The following is a 15,604-nucleotide window of genomic DNA, read 5'->3' on the forward strand; positions in this document are numbered from 1 at the left end:
CGTTGGCAGAATCATAAATATCTCCACCTTCACACATCCAAGTAAAATGAAAGACACATGGTCACACCATATAACTATTTTATTTGAAACCGTACCCAAAATTAATTTGGGATCACCTCCCTGCTCAGACATTATACTTCTTAATAACCTATGACGATACTACTTTGTGCCAAAAACTGATATGGAAGGGGTGTCAGAACAATTAGAGGACGTTGTGCCTCATATTTGGGTACCCAGACCTGTTGAGACCCCATACGACGTTCCCTGGAGATATGGTGCTCCCAGATGATTTGTCATAGTATCCCAGATGTAAGAAAAATGATTAAGTTCTACAACTGACCACAAGCAAATGATAATCTGTCTGGACTTTTGTGATAAAACAAAATATATTCAATGTGATAGATATCTGCGATGTTCAGCCTATTGACACACACACACACACACACACACACACCCCCCACCCCTCTCTCATTCTACAGTTTTTAGGCTATCTTATGTTAGGTTGAAGATGCAGAAATAATGTTTATTACTCATAATTGCTTTGTGGCAAATTTCCTGGAAATACACCCCATATTTCATGTTCCACCCTCTCCCCCCCCCCCCCCCTCCCATACCCTGTTTAGAGGCCGCATAAATACCAGGAAAAAAGTTGAATGTAATGACTGATAATTCCATTGTATGACACAGTGTGTCATGCTACTGTTTGTTCATCTTCATGTTCGTTTTCCAAATATGACATAAAAAACAATAAACATTGTTATTTAAAAAAAAAAAACAAGAGCCCCACACGACAGCCCCTCATACGCATCCCACATCTCCATACTTTGCCAGACCTTCCCGCTGACCAGAGTGGTCCTAGCAGGCTCCTTGATGGTTGTATCCGTATCCTTGAGAGGGATGTTTTTCCAGCTGACATCCCTGGGGGGCACAGCTTTGTTGCCACTGCTGGCTACTGCCCCCTCGCCAGATTGGCCTCTGCTGGGAGTACTGGGGAGCTGGTAGGCTGCGGCTCGGGTCGGGACCACTGCCACACTGACCTGGGTATTTACTTCTCCACCACCTCTGTGAATGGATCTCCATGGTCGCAGGTTCCCTCTCCAACAACCACCATTCACCTTTGTTGCATCCTTTCTGCACAGGGCAGCAAGGGCAGTGTGGGCTGTGAGGGCAGCCAATCTGCTCACTTCCTGCCCCTTCAGGCCCATATGGGTGTTCTGCTCCAGGGGTGAGTTCCATTCCAGAAGGGCTTCTCTGCTGTGCTTGGTCACTGCAGACGAGGGGGTGATTAACAAGGACAGGGGAAAACAAGGGGAGACAAATAGTTTGGTTGAGCTGCACAGCTCCAAGACAGCCTTCTGCGGCGCCATATTTGTGGTATACCAGTATGATGATAAAAAACACTTATTGCTGTATTCAGTTGCTTCTTTCTTATACAAAGATGTATTTTGAACAGGCATTCATTAAATAGACTACATGTAACTTTTCTTTTGAGTTGATAATTTAGTGATTTTAGTCACACAAGTTATTCGGGAACAAAGCAGTCTTGTGTAGAGGTGTTAGAAGCCATTCCCCATGTAGGTGTGAAATCCCAGTGTGAGGCTTTTGAAGTGTATAGTCTTTGTAGAGATAACATGTCTCTTAGGAATAAACTGGGGCCCTGTATTATAACGTGAGCAGATATTGTTGAATCCAAAGGCTGGGGATATTGTATTTTAGATTATTTAAGGGTTATTTAAGAGAAACATATGTAACTGGACAGAAAGCATAGGTCCAGAGTTTGTCAAGGGGGACCTTGATAAAGTAAGATATAGTTTGTTTTCCAGTACCTTGTTCTGTGATGTTCCCTGAAGATGTAAAGCCAGTCCTAGTAGAAGGGGCAGGGGTTTAAATCCAATCCAGTGTGCATCTCAGTGCAGGAGTGCAATCCGTTCATTCTGGAGAGATGTCCATGTAGTGAAGTATACATACAGTCAGTGTTCCCTCTAAGCTGTGCGCGCGTGCGCGCGCACACAACTCGACAAGCCAGTGGCGTAACTATAGAGGGTGCAGGGGGTGCAGCTGCTACGGGGCCCGGCGGGTTGGAGGGGCCCGAGGGCCCAGCAAGCCCCCTGCACCCTCTTGAATTTTTACTGAGTCTGACGGTCAGACTCAGTATACCCAGGCCGGACAGCGCAGCGGCGGTGACAGGTTGCACAATGAAGGGGGAGGAGGGCAGTTGATCGAGGCTCTCCCATCCCCTTTCCTACTCCCTCTCTGGTGGCACTGGTGCCGGGGCTCCACGTCACAACCTAGTGACCAGCCCCGGCGTGTAAACGAAACCTAACTGCTGCGAGCGCAGCAGCGCGCTGTGACGCTGAGGCACGCCGCAGGGAAGCTAGCCGCTGGAGCCGGGGCACGGCGGGAAGGAGGCACAGCACCTGTAGACCTGGTGGGAGGACGTCCACAGAGATCCGGTGGAAGGGGAGGTCTCGCTGGCCCTGGATACCTGGCGGGAGACCTGGTCCTGGAGACCCGGCGCTGCTGGAGGTAACGGAACTTAACTAAAGGGAAAGTGGTAAGGGGGAGGGGAGGGAGCAGAGCAAGGTATAAGCGACACCCATCTCCCTCCCCCCTCCCCCTCTCTCCCTTACTGGAACATGGGGTATGGGATTATTGCCACTGTCACAATCTTTTCAAAGCCCTGGCTGACTTCACTCACTCTCTGTCTTCCCTTCTCTGTCTTTCCCTCTCTCCTTCTCCTCCCTCTCTCTCTCTGTCTCCTCTCTCTCTATCTCTCTCTCCGTCTCCTCTCTCTCTCTCTCTCTCTCCGTCTCCTCCCTCTCTCTCCATCTCCTCCCTTTCTCTCTCTCTCTCTCTCTCTCTCTCTCTCTCTCTCTCTCCGTCTTCTCTCTCTCTCTGTCTCCTCCCTCTCTCTCTCTCTCTATCTCTCTCTCTCTCTTTATCTCTCTCCGTCTCCTCCCTCTCTCTCTGTCTCCTCCCTCCCTCTCTCTCTCCGTCTCCTCCCTCCCTCTCTCTCCGTCTCCTCCCTCTCTCTCTCTATCTCTCTCTCCATCTCCACCCTCTCTCTCCGTCTCCTCCCTCTCTCTCTCTCTCTCTCCGTCTCGTCCCTCTCTCTCTATCTCCTCCCCCTCTCTCTCTCTCTCCGTCTCCTCCCTCTCTCTTTCCGACTCCTCCCTCTCTCTCTCTCCGTCTCCTCCCTCTCTCTCTCGCTATCTCCGTCTCCTCCCTCTCTCTCCATCTCCTCCCTCTCTCTCTCCGTCTCCTCCCTCTCTCTCTCGCTATCTCCGTCTCCTCCCTCTCTCTCTCTCTCTCCGTCTCCTCCCTCTCTCTCTCTCTGTCTCCTCCCTCTCTCTCCATCTCCTCCATCTCTCTCTCTCCGTCTCCTACCTCTCTCTCTCTCTCCTCCCTCTCTCACTCGCTCTCCGTCTCCTCCCTCTCTCTCCGTCTCCTCCATCTCTCTCCGTCTCCTCTCTCTCTCCCCCTCCGTCTCCTCTCTCTCTCTCCCCCTCCGTCTCCTCTCTCTCTCTCCCCCTCCGTCTCCTCTCTCTCCCCGTTTCCTCCCCCTCTCTCTCTGTCTCCTCCCTCTCTCTCTACGCTCCCTCTCCGCTCCCTCTGTCAGTCTCTCTTTCTCTGTCGGTCTCTCTTTCTCTGTCGGTCTCTCTTTCTCTGTCGGTCTCTCTCTCTCTCTCTGTCTCCCCTTCTCTCACACTCCCCTGTGTCTTTACCCTCCCCCTCTCTTCTTTCTTTTTCTCAGTCCCATGCACTCTTTAAAAAGGCCGGGATCCCGCACAGTCACTGAACTTTCTCTCTCTCACACACCTCTCTTTCTCTATCTTGCTACTCACTACAATTCCCCAACCCTAAAAGGGTGTACACGCTGGGTGATTCTTCCAAGCGATTTTTGACTACATTGTCAAAATCGCTTGGAAGGTTTACCTGAATCGCCCCATATGTACACAGCAGGCGATAGTGATGTGTGGCTCTGCAGCATCGCTATTGCCCGGCCAAATAGACAGTGTAGGCAAGAATATTTTTTCCTTACTGTGTATTTGGCTGTGGCTCTCGTGGCTAGCAGGATGTAGTTAGCCGTCTCTCTGATGGCTTAACATCTAGAACTCTGTGGGCCCCATAGCAAAATCTACTGAGTCCTGTGTGCACACGGGACTGTAATGACATTTTAATAACAACAGTAGGGGGGGGGGGGGCCCGTTCAAGATTTTGCTATGGGGCCCACAGAGTTCTAGTTACGCCTCTGCGACAAGCGTGCGCACAGACATTACAACAGAGCGCACAAAGCAGCAGTGGTCCCTTTTTGCAGTTGTGGACTCAATTAATGTGTGTTTCACCCATTAACTAAATTGTGTGCTGTGTTTTGAATGTTTAAATGTTTAATATCATTTTGAAGTAAAGTTAACACAAATGCTGAATGTCATTTTCGTTATATATAAGTTTTGCACAAAAATTCCTTCCAAAGTTGCACAGACAAAATCTTTTGCCGCACACAGCCTTAATAAAATTAGAGGGAACATTGCATACAGTGTAGTGAAGTATACATACAGATAGTGCCAATCGGTCACAGAATTTTATACTGCACCTGTTATTTTATTTTTTTATTTGTGGTTTGGTAAACACTAAACTGTGTAGTGATAGCAGAATGTCCTGACACTTTTTTAGACTCATTTCTTTTTATCTATTCTAGGACCTTCACATCGATATCTGCCCCATTTGAGGGGCCTACACTAGGGTTATTTTTTTTAAATGCCAATTAACCTACCAGAAGCAGCAGCACTGTATCTAAAAGAATAGAATAGAAGTTTTTAATCTTCCTAAATACTGCTGAAATTATTCTAATGTATGCATTTAATTTATTAATAAGAATAAAAAGACATAGGTTTCGCCTTTAATACATGTGGCACTTTTGTGCATATGAAGCTTTATTTCACATTGTTCAGTATGCACCTATAAAAGTGTTCAGCAGATCAAGTGCATCCTATTATAAGCACTTATTATAAACATAATATAATTAAGCCAGTGCTCTTCAAGTATCATTATTTGTCTACATGGTCTATAATAGCTGCTAATGCTTAAAATAATAATGTTAAATAATAAAAAAGTCTGTATTTATTCCTGTATTTACCTTGCTAAAGGAACATTTAGGGGTAAATTTGCTAAGATATGAGTTCTATTGAAGATGGGGTGTTTCCCATAGTAAACAATTATAATTTAAACAGCGCTCTTGGATCAACCGAAATAAATTTATAGATTTCACTCCTTTTTCTTAAATCAATAAAACATTTATTCACATAAATACACAGAAGAAAACTGTTTCCACCAGCCGGTAGAGATATTAAAATAAAGATTTACAGTAAAACTGCATTACTATGCATATACTTAGTAAGATCTATACTACTGACCATTTCACATATTTCATTAGGCTAGCATCTTATGCATAAGAAATAGGTTTTATGCTAATATTTGTTAGTATATAAGCAAAGCATAAATTGGGTTAGGTGCAAGGAGGCAGTTCTTAACCCCTTCCTGACAGAGCTAGTTTTTGCGTTCCTGACAGAGCCATTTTTTTCAAATCTGACATGTCTCACTTAAGTGGGGATAACTTTTTTTTGCTTTTACTTATCCCAGTGATTTTGAGATTGTTTTTTCGTGACACATTGTACTTCAAATTAGTGGTAAATTTGGGTCGATACAGTCTGTGTTTTTTTGTGAAAAATACCAAAATGTCGTGAAAAAATGGAAAATTTAGCGATTTGCAAAATGTTAAATTTTCTGCTTGTGAGACAAATAATCATACCACTCAAAATAGTTAATAACTAACATAGACCATATGTCTACTTTATGTTGCCATCATTATTTCAACTTCCTTTTAATTTTTTTGGACACTAGGAGGCTTCAAATATGAATAGCAAATTCTCAAATTTTCAAGAAAATTTCAAACACTGATTTTTTTAGGGACCAGTTCAGTTCTGATGTGACTTTGAGGGACTTGTATGTGAGACACCCCCATAAATGATGCCATTTCAAAAACTGCACCCCTCACAGTATTCAAAACAGCATTTTGGAAGTTTGTTAACCCTTTAGGTGTTTCACAGGAATTAAAACAAAGTGTAGGTGAAATTTCAAAATTTCATTTTTTTTGCAGATTTGCAAATTTAATACATTTTTCTAAGGAACACAGTACATTTTACTAGAGAAATGTGACTAAAAATTGATTCCCCCAATTCTTTGGTTTTCATAAATATCCTATATGTGGCCCTAGTGTGCACGGTGACCAAACCACAGGCTTCATAATAGAAGGAGCACCTACTTGATTTTGGAGCCTCCTTTTTATGAGATTATTTTTTAGGAACCATGTAGGTTTCTAGGCACCATAAGATGCTAAAAGTTAGGTACCCCCCCACAAGTGACCCCATTTTGCAAACTACACCCTTCAGGGAATTCATCTAGGGGTATAGTGTACATTTCAAACCCCCAGGGGTTTCACCAATTTTGATACAACTGGGCAGTGAAAATGAAAAAAATAAATTTTTCATTTTCACAGCTCAGTTGTATCAAAATTGGTGAAACCCCGGGGGGTTTGAAATGTACACTATACCCCTTGATGAATTCCCTGAAGGGTGTAGTTTGCAAAATGGGGTCACTTGTGGGGGGGTTCCACTGTATGGGTGTTTCGGGGGTCATTCAACCAGAATCTGTGCTGCAAAATCCAAAAATCACTCCTTCCCTTCTGAGTCCTGCCATGCACCCAACTGGTATTTTTTGGTCACACATGAGGCATTGCCGTACTCGGGAGAAATTGGGGCACAGATTTTGGGTGCTTTGTCTCCTTCATTCCTTGTGAAAATGAAAAATTTTGAGCCAGATCTGCATTTTTGTGTAAAAAAATGTAATTTTTTACACAAAAATGCAGTTCTGGCTCAAAATCTTTTATTTTCACAAGGAATGAAGGAGACAAAGCACCCCAAAATCTGTGCCCCAATTTCTCCCGAGTACGGCAATGCCTCACGTGTGACCAAAAAATACCAGTTGGGTGCATGGCAGGACTCAGAAGGGAAGGAGTGATTTTTGGTGGCGGAATGAATGGTGGGTGCTATGTCGCATTAGCAAGACCCCCGAAGCACCAATACAGTGGAACCCCCCCACAAGTGACCCCATTTTGGTCACCAGCTTTGGGAGGGGGGCTGGCGCTGCGGCTGGCGGGGGGGTGGGAGGGGTGCTGGCGCTGCGGCAGCCGGGTGGGTGGGAGGGAGGGGGGCTGCCGGGTGGGAGGGGGGGGGGGCTGGCGATCGTTGGTGATCGGTGCGGTATACGCACACACACACACACACACACACACACACACACACACACACACACATATATATATATATATATGTGTGTATATATATATATATATATATATATACATATATATACATATATATACACACACATATATATATATATATATATATATATATATATATATATATGTGTGTGTATATATATATATATATATATATACACACACATTTGCACATTTTTTTATTTTATTTTATTTTTAACTTTTCCAGCAGCAGCATGATGCTGCTGCTGCTGCTGCTGCTGCGGGGGGGAGGGGGGAGGAGGGGAGCGCAGCGTGCGCTCCGGACGTAGCGGTTGAGCCGCTGGAGCTGCTGCTGCTGCCGGGTGAGTGCCCGGCGGGTGGGAGGGGGGTGCTGCCGCTCGGTGGTGATCGGTGCTGCACCGATCACCACCGTTTTCTGTGTTACCGAGCGGCTTAGCCGCCGGTAACACAGGAAACGCTGTGATTGACTGTTCAGATTTGAACAGCCAATCACAGCGATCGCCGACCGGGGGGGGCACCCCTGCCCCCCCTGGGCGACGAGGGGGGATGTCTGCTGTCAGGGACAGCAGACATCACCTAACTGTCACTGCGTCTCTAGACGCAGTGACAGTTAGAAACCATGACGTACATTTATGCCATGTGTCGGGAAGTACTTCCCGACCATGACGTAAATGTACGTCAAATGTCGGGAAGGGGTTAATGTTGTTAATTGCAGAGGTAATTGCAGAGGTAAATGCAAGCCTTTCCTTCTTAACTGAAGGTAACAGGAGGTTCCGTTTTTTAGAAACCAGAGTAAAGGGACCTCATATGCCCAACTTCAGATTCAGCAAAATTGTGCAGCTTTTATTTGCCCAACTTTAAGTTAGCAGTCTTATGCAATGGTTAGTAAGTTTAGAAAGCCATGATACTTAATGTTTTTGCTGAAGATGATCTGCAGTCCACCTTCTCTGTGTTGGATTCACACACAGTGAGCTGGTTCCTGGCTGTTGGTGCTTCCCTATTTGATACAGCCCTTTCTGGAATGTCCGGCTCTGGTTGCAGGGGTCTCTCAGTCTCTATCAGCCTGTGGGGATGTTCTTCCGTGCAGCAAGCAAGATGTCAGTGACGCGTTTCCCCGCCTTCTGTTCGATCAGCGGCTTCCTCAGACAAGGATCCTTGTCCTACAGATCCGTTATCCAAATTATTCCGAAAACCATACATTCTAGAAGGTTAGATTTTTTTTTTTGTTGCTAAATGCACTACTTTGGACATCTGCACTACTCCTTAGTAGTGCTGTTGCAGATGTCCCCAGTTGTGCTTTTAACAAAAACAAAAAAATAAACTTTCTGGAATGCATGGTTTTCTGAATAATTTGGATAACAGATATTTTGGACATGATATGTAACTGGCACTAAATATGTTCAAGAAAATGATTGCTTCGCATTTAAAATCAGTATCTGAGATACAAAGTTTTGAAACATTGTTTTATGCACAAATAAAATATATTTGTGTGTGTTTGATGTGTTTGTACAACATAAATGCAAGAAACCTCAAAATACATAATTGAAATATAAAAATATTCTGAAATACTGAATAATCCGTTATCCAAAATTCTTCTGGTCCCGAGTATTTTGGATTAGGGATACTGAACAGTTAGAATCTGCATCTTAAATAGAACTCCAATTTAGTAAATTTACCCCTGAGAGTCCCAGAACATTAGATTAAGCAGAGAAATCTGCTGAATTCTTGATGTACAGTACATTACTGTATGTGTTGTTTATTCAATAATATCATCAGTAAGGATATGAGACCTACTCTAAACCATCTCTGACTGTTTTTGAATTGTAAAAATAACTGTGTACTTGTGGGTTTATTAATGGTCCACAAGCAGGGGCGTCAGAATGAGGGGGTGGGGGGCGCAAGGGGGCAGGTTGCACCCCAAAAAATTACAGAGGCGTTGTGTAGTATAGGGTCAATGTGACCCACTTAGGTTGATGCTTCCCGTATTTTTAACGTTTATATATTATGTTCACATGCACATACGCTATGGTATGACTTAGTTCATACACATAGCCTTATCACACGCATTCGCACTTTACATTTTTTCATCCATTTCCTGGGCGGTATCTGCCTCTTTGATTTCACTTTGATTACTCTGCTTTTCTATGTCTGATTTTTACTCTTATGGTTTGCAATAGTCACAGTTTTATCCACATTGTTGCACTGTAAAGTGATGTTATATGAATCTTTCACCACTACGTGTTTTCATTTGTACTGTTTATTGTTTGCAGCGTATCCCGGCAACGGTACACGTACAGGGTATGATGTCACATACCACTCCTCCCCCAGGGGGTGTGCCGAATGACGCAAGAACCGGAAGTTCGGATGTCCGTGACCGGAGCCGGGTAACACGCTGTTTCACTGCATCCATAAAAGTCTCCTATGGGAGGTAAAAAAATGTTTTTGTCAACCTGTTAATTTTGCTATTTGTGGACCTGAGGAAAAAACCTTCGGGTTTTGAAACGTTGTCCGTCTCTATGCTTTAATACACTTTGATTGTGTTTGACAAAGTCCGCAGAGTGCTGCCTTTTTTTTCCCATCACAACCAGCCAGCCTTTGGCTCACAGTGTTAGGAGAAACTCCACTATATTATCCGTTTGGAAGCCACCGCGGCAATCAACCTTTTCCTGTTATCCAGAGTGCCAATCTCCTGTACTGTATATATATATATATATATATATATATAGCGGTGCAGGAGGTTAGCACTCCAGTAAGCCCAAATCACATGGGCGGATTTGTAAAAAAAGCTGTATAAAATCCGGTGCCTTCCAAATAAGGAAACAGGGTCCTTGGTATGTAATCCATGCAGGGGGGGCGGCGGCACTCAGAAAGTAAGGAGACGAACAACGGGGTTTGATACCAACGTTTCAAAACCGTGAAGGTTTTTTTTATCAAGGTGCAATGAGAACAGTTTTACAGGCGTCAGTGCTCTTACCTAAGTAGGGACTGGCTCCGTTCGTGTCCTGCGTCGGCGCCGGCCGGGGAGGCGCCTGGTGGTGACGTCATCTCCCCTCAGCACGCTTGCCGGGGGCACGGCAGGAGGCCGGTCCAATGTGAACCAATTACAGACATAGCAAATGACGTTTTGCTAGAAAGAATAAACAACAGTGTTAGCGATCGTGTCAAACAAATCTGCAAATAAACGTGAAAGTGAACAAAAACATCAATACATCTGTAAAGTGGGAAAGTGCCTAAGAGTAAATTAAGTGCTAGAAGGATAAATAAAAAGAAATGGTTACTGCGACAAAACCAATACATATTGCCATTATGGGAATGCATGTAAAGGGTTCTCTGTGAAACAAATTTATATTATCACTCATGTATCAAGTGATTCTATCTAGTGAGATAGTAGCTTAAACGGAATCCTGATAGTTGTTGTAGATGTCCGATATCTATGCTTCTCAAACACAATATCATAAGAAGCAACTCAGTCCCAAGTTTTCATTTAACCCCTTAGGGGCAAGGGTGTCCAACGTGAATATCCAGCGACTCTCTTTCTGGAGAAAGAGAGTCGCTGGATATTCACGTTGGACACCCTTGCCCCTAAGGGGTTCAATGAAAACTTGGGACTGAGTTGCTTCTTATGATATTGTGTTTGAGAAGCATAGATATCGGACATCTACAACAACTATCAGGATTCCGTTTAAGCTACTATCTCACTAGATAGAATCACTTGATACATGAGTGATAATATAAATTTGTTTCACAGAGAACCCTTTACATGCATTCCCATAATGGCAATATGTATTGGTTTTGTCGCAGTAACCATTTCTTTTTATTTATCCTTCTAGCACTTAATTTACTCTTAGGCACTTTCCCACTTTACAGATGTATTGATGTTTTTGTTCACTTTCACGTTTATTTGCAGATTTGTTTGACACGATCGCTAACACTGTTGTTTATTCTTTCTAGCAAAACGTCATTTGCTATGTCTGTAATTGGTTCACATTGGACCGGCCTCCTGCCGTGCCCCCGGCAAGCGTGCTGAGGGGAGATGACGTCACCACCAGGCGCCTCCCCGGCCGGCGCCGACGCAGGACACGAACGGAGCCAGTCCCTACTTAGGTAAGAGCACTGACGCCTGTAAAACTGTTCTCATTGCACCTTGATAAAAAAACCTTCACGGTTTTGAAACGTTGGTATCAAACCCCGTTGTTCGTCTCCTTACTTTCTGAGTGCCGCCGCCCCCCCTGCATGGATTATATATATATATATGCATTAAACTGCACCAGCACTTTTCTTAATAAATTTTGAGCCTTATGTGTGCCGCCTACTTTCCTGCGACCATATAAAATGGACTCACCCCTAACCCAGATTACCAGAGTGCCGGGGAAGATTATGTATGTATGTATGTATGTATGTATATGTGTATATATATATATATATATATTGTGGGGTTTTAGCATCAAACGGGTAGGCACAGGTGAGGATTTGGCACAGACTTAGACAGTGACATCACGGCTTGGGTCCAAAACAGGGCTTGCCTGAGTTTTATTGCAGCACTCAGAGCAAGAAACTAACAACAGCCTTTCCACTTCAGGCAAAACAGAAAACAAAAACCTGCTCGTCTGAGCTCTAACTAAACAGAATAAACGTCCCTCTCTATACCAGGGCCACACTATGTGACACTGGACACACACAGCAGATATAGATCAAGTAATGCAGTACTTACAGCCTTGTCTCTCTCTAGCAGCAGCTTACTGCCTCCAACACCCAGGGAGAGAGAGAGAGCTCTAAGGAGAGGGCTGACTCCTTTTTAAAGAATCAGGTGTTCTCCTGATTACCAGCCCAGGACAGAACACCCTTTGTAAGCCGGAGCTTACCACACAGATTGAAATAGCCTGCAGTCTATATGCCATAAGACAGGATTCTAGGGGAAAAGTACCTGCCGTCTATGACTTTCCCTGCCACTGTCTTACATACCCTCCCCCTCTGTTCGAACCTGTGGGGTCGGACACTGTCTGCCAACTGGCAGTATGTTCGGGATAGGGCATCGGCATTACCCTGAAGCCTTCCTGCTCTGTGTTCCACTGTAAATTTGAAATTTTGCAAATTGAGAAACCATCTCATGACCCTTGCATTTCTCTCTTTGGCTTGGTACATCCACGTAAGAGGGGAGTGGTCAGTGATTAATCTAAAGGAGCGTCCTAAGAGATAGTACTTTAGGGATTCAAGGGCCCACTTGATTGCTAAGCACTCCCGCTCGACTATACTGTAGTTTCTCTCCGTAGGTGTGAGCTTCCTGCTCAAATATGTTACCGGGTGTTCCTCTCCACCAACTTCTTGGGAGAGGACAGCACCTAGTCCCACATCAGAAGCATCAGTCTGTACGACAAACTCTTTTTTAAAATCTGGAGTGATCAGGACTGGTTGATTACAAAGGGCCACTTTTAATTCTTGGAATGCCCTTTCAGCCTCTGGGTTCCAGCTGACCATAACTGCCCTACCTCCTTTGGTAAGATCGGTTAGGGGCGCTGCCATGGTTGCAAACTGGGGAATGAACCTACGGTAATACCCCAGAATTCCCAAAAAAGCCCTGACTTGTTTTTTTTGTCGAAGGACGAGGCCAGTCTTGGATAGCCTCCACTTTATTTATTTGTGGCTTTATTATACCTCTCCCGATAACATACCCCAGGTAACGTTTTTAGACCTCCCCAGATATGGCCTGTCTACGCGCTTCTGGTACTCTATAGGGTTTTAAGTGTACCCGAACTCCAGGTTCGGTGACAATGTCATGTTTTATGGCTGTGGTGCGCCCTGGAAGTTCTGAGAACACATCATAATTCCTTTGTACTAACTCTTTAGTTTCCTGCTTCTGGGATTTGGACAGGGTCTCTGACACCCGCACCTCTGGGCTATCACTAGAGGGGGCACTTACAGCTGTCAGAGTCTCTCTGTCTTTCCAGGGTTTAATTAAGTTCACATGGTACAACTGTTCTGGCTTCCGTTTACCTGGTTGATACACTTTATAATTTACACTTCCCACTTTTTTATCTACCCGATACAGTAGATCCTGGTTAACGGCCATCTTTGGGAACTCTTTGTCAGCATTGGGGTATTGGGGCTCACCATTTATGACTTTAGGATTTTCCCTAGCTCTTAATAAGGTGGGATCTCTAAGTTGAGCAGTCCCAAAATTATCACGTGACATCTCTAGCTCAGGCATGTCACATGCTTCTTCCTGCTCCTCAGCTTCACCTGCAAGAACAGCTAGGGGAAAACGGTCAGATTCAATAGTGGTCACCCCTACCGTTTGAACCTCAGTATCCTGATCAAAAGGCTCAGGACTAATCACAGGGCACACATTCTCATTAACATCATTTCTAGTGCAGTGTACATTCTTTTTCCACAAGTCCCAGAACAATGGGAAGTCTCTTCCCAGGATCACACTATGCATCAGGGTCTCTACCACGCCCACTTCATGGGACACAGTTCCACAAGTACTCTTTAGCTGGACTAAAGCTGTGGGATACTCCTTGGTGTCCCCATGTATGCAGAAGACCCCTATGTAACGTCCTGTGAGTGTCCCAGGGTCTACCAAGCTGGCATGGACGAGAGTAACTAAACTCCCAGAGTCCAGTAGAGCCCTCCCGGGATAACCATCCACCTTTACATGACATATTTGCTGTCCAGTTTCTGACACAGTCTCAGCAGAGAAAACAGAACGTGCATATAAAGAGCTTCGCCTGGCTGTATCACACTCCATTGGCTCAGAAGTAAGGGGGCAATTGGCAGCAATATGCCCAGGTCCATGACAACGCCAACACTGTATGCGGCCCCAGTCTTTTTGCGACCCAGGTTTGGACCCTACTGTCCCTTGGGAACGTCTCTACTGTTTGTTCCCCATCTAGGCCACCTCCCTTTACAACAGTATTCACCCCTCTAGTAAACGGAACAGTCTTACCAGATGATCCGGCCGCTTTGCTGTTCTTGAGGGTGGAATGTCCAGGAGGCACTTCTTGGAGTAGATTTTCAGTAGCTCTGTACCTCTCAACCAAGTTGACAAGCCCCTCGGCATCATTTGGGTCGCCCTGACCGACCCAGCGCTGAACCTTTGGAGGTAAGGAACAACGATACTTGTCCAGCACGACTCTCTCCACGATCTGCGCTGGTGTAGACTCCTCTGGCTGTAGCCATTTCCTTACCAGGTGGACCAGGTCATACATTTGGGACCGCGCAGGTAACTGTTCAGAAAAAGTCCAGTTATGCACCTTCCGGGCACGCACACTCATGTTTACGCCTAAGCGAGCAAGGATCTCTCCCTTGAGTTTCGCGTAGTCGTTAGCATCCTGCTCACTCAGATCAAAATACGCCTTTTGTGGTTCTCCAGTTAGAAAAGGTGCTACCACACCTGCCCATTGATCCACGGGTAACTGTTCACGCTCTGCTACACGTTCAAACACCGCAAGAAAGGCCTCTACATCATCCGTGAGCGTCATCTTTTGCAGAGATTTCTGTACTGCAGCCCGTGTGGTTGGAAGCAAGGGTTGGGGTGTTTGCACACTCTGCGCCACACTCTTAGCCACATTCTGTATTTGCTCTTGTAATTGCAGATTAATTTGCTGCTGTTCCTTTAAGGCTAGTCTGTTGTATTCAAGCAGCAAGACATTGGTTTCAGCCTGGGCACGCATGGCCTCCTCATGCACCTTTTGCTGATGTGCGTTGGCCTGCCGCTGCAGCTCATTTGCCTGCACCAAGTGTTTTAAAAGGTCCTCCATTTTAACAGTCTCCTGTTGCAGTGTTACAGCAGCCTTTAGCCAGGACATGCAAGTATCAGTGCACTCCAGACACTCACTTGTGGCTGGTTGCCTTTAGCAACAACTTCCAGCTTGCTGTAGCAAAAGTCCTATAGTTCGATGTATGTCTCTTTAAGTGAGATGCTTGCTCGCATTCTCCACCATATGTGGGGTTTTAGCATCAAACGGGTAGGCACAGGTGAGGATTTGGCACAGACTTAGACAGTGACATCACGGCTTGGGTCCAAAACAGGGCTTGCCTGAGTTTTATTGCAGCACTCAGAGCAAGAAACTAACAACAGCCTTTACACTTCAGGCAAAACAGAAAACAAAAACCTGCTCGTCTGAGCTCTAACTAAACAGAATAAACGTCCCTCTCTATACCAGGGCCACACTATGTGACACTGGACACACACAGCAGATATAGATCAAGTAATGCAGTACTTACAGCCTTGTCTCTCTCTAGCAGCAGCTTACTGCCTCCAAC

At 45.1% G+C, this 15,604-nt stretch overlaps 1 protein-coding gene across 20 annotated transcripts in view; it reads left to right on the forward strand.

Annotated features, from left to right (window-relative positions):
- ADGRL3 (adhesion G protein-coupled receptor L3) overlaps positions 1 to 15,604 on the forward strand; it is a 1,133,398-nt gene that overhangs the window by 990,992 nt on the left and 126,802 nt on the right. The gene's annotated exons all lie outside the window — the stretch shown is intronic.

The sequence above is a fragment of the Crinia signifera genome, chromosome 1, assembly GCF_055691185.1.
Source record: "Crinia signifera chromosome 1, ASM5569118v1, whole genome shotgun sequence".
Lineage (NCBI taxonomy): Eukaryota > Metazoa > Chordata > Amphibia > Anura > Myobatrachidae > Crinia > Crinia signifera.